The sequence below is a fragment of the Chinchilla lanigera genome, unplaced genomic scaffold, assembly GCF_000276665.1.
Source record: "Chinchilla lanigera isolate Chin_1 unplaced genomic scaffold, ChiLan1.0 scaffold00024, whole genome shotgun sequence".
NCBI lineage: Eukaryota > Metazoa > Chordata > Mammalia > Rodentia > Chinchillidae > Chinchilla > Chinchilla lanigera.
Genome location: NW_004955425.1, coordinates 25,658,684 through 25,660,890, shown reverse-complemented (window position 1 = coordinate 25,660,890; position 2,207 = coordinate 25,658,684).

Sequence of the window (2,207 nt, the reverse complement as noted above, 5' to 3'; positions counted from 1 at the left end):
CGCCGGCTGCGCGGCTCGGGCACCGCCGGCTTCCAGGGCGAGAGCCGGACCGCCCCGCGCGGCCGGCGGAGTCAGCCACGGCGTGGGAGGGTGGAGCCTTTCGTCCAACGCGAAGGGTAAAAGTTGCTTTTCAGTCGGTGCCTCCCGGCCACCTGGGCTCCCTCCCCACCCGCGGCGAGGTGGGGGCGGCGGGCGGGCGTGGTTTCCCGCAGCGCACCCACCCGCCGGGCAGCCGGGCCGGCCCCGCGGGGTGCGAGTGTAGGTGCTGCCTGTGCACCACCGGGAGCCTCCGGGGACCCCAGGGTCTGCCGTGCCCCGGGCAGGTTAGTCCTGCTCGTTAATCACCTACTCCCTCCATCCTTGCATAGCGAGGGACAACGATACGCCCGGCCGGGTGATGGGGAGCCAGGTATGATCCGGCGAATCCCAAAAGGCGGCCTCGCGCAACCTCCGACCGTCCTTTACTCCTGGTGCCCGGCCTACACTGCCTGTTTAAAAGAACTTTTCCACTCTGCCCGGGTGCAGATGTTCTCATATCCATTTTACTGATTTAGTTTGGAAGCCAGCAGCCGACTTGGCCCTCATCTCCCTCCTTCCAGTGCGACCTCTGCTTTCGGGGAGGAGTGGGTAAAGTTACTTCTCCAGGTCTCCCGCCTGAGGAGGAAGTAAGATTCCTGTGGCCCCTCCAGCTCAAGGTTGTACACCATTTATGCAGATGAACTCCTTGCATTCCCCACAACCTTTGGTGGGGGTGCTATTGTTATTCTGATTTTACAAATGGGGGAGGAAAGGGCCAGTAAGTGTCCGAGCCAGAACTCAGACCCAGGTGGCCAGTGGGATACCGAGCTCTTTCTTAATCACGGAGGGAACCCAGGCCTGGGCCTGGAATTGAAAAGAGTTGACCCTCGTCATAGGCCCCCGCGGCAGAGCCTCCCGTTATCTCAAGCAGGCTGCCTGGGAAACACGTGCGCATCCCTCCCAACTAGGTCAGTGTTGTTCTGCATACAGCATATCATACCACAAAGTGGACATTCGTTCGCTTACGGGCTCCAACTCTCAGACTAACAGCTTTGGCCTGAAGCAAGTCATTTCCGTGATGGGACCTTAGGAAGACCTACCGCTTAAGGTTTGTAAACTTTATGTTGAACTGTTTTATGCTCAGACCAAACCCAGCTCTTTCCTCTCTTCTCCACTCATTGCCTACGGTTACCACCCTCATCTCTTAAAACCTTGCTCCACCCAGCCCCCAGGTCTTCTGAAAGCAAGTTGCCCAGGCTGGGCAGCACCTGGAGAAGGGCCACTCCCAGTAGGCTTGCCGATGTCCTTATCAGTTCCCGGTCTACTACAATGAACCAGCACAAACCAGGTGACTTAACTCAGTAGAAATGCATGTGCTGGCAGGGCTGTGGTTCCTCTGAAGGCTGCAGTGGAAAACCCTTTTCTGCCTCTTCTCTGTTTCTGCCCAACAAGGCCACTGTCCCATAGCTTTCTTTTCCTGTGTTCCCTCTGTCTCAAAATTTCTCTTTTCTTCAAGGATACCAGGCATTGGATTTAGGCCCATCCTCATCCAGTGTGACTTGATCTTAACTGGTTTCTATCTGCAAAGACCCTGTTTTGAAAGGAAGTCACATTCACAGGTTCTAGATAGATAAGAGTTTCTGGGAGAACACTAACCTGGTACATCCCCAGAAGTCACTGTGAGTGAACATATATTGCCTGAGCTGAGGCTGCAGAGGTGTAAATTACAGCCCCACCTTCAAAGAAACTCTAGTTACAGAGGTATAACTTACACTCGACTAAATAACTAAGCCAGGAGATGCTAAGAGCCAACAGCCTGGGGCCACATGACAATCCTGGGCCAAGTGGCAGCTGTGCTGCTGAAGTTCAGCCTTGGGGACAGTCCCCGAGGATACCAGGAGAGACATTCACTCTTAGGTCAGGGTGATCCAGGCACATCCTTGAAAGAAAAGCAAAGCAAAGATAAGAAATGAAGGCTTATTAGAGAAATGCAAATTAAAACAAGGCTAAGACTCCATCTTACTCTGGAAAGAATGGCAGTCACTAGGAAATCAAACACTAACAAATGCTGGCGTGGCTAAGGTGAAAAGCCTGCCTTTATTGTTGGTGGGAACGTAAACTAGTACAACCAGGCATGGAGATTCTCAAAGAACTGAAAACAGAAACTCCATATGACCCAGCTGTTCCCC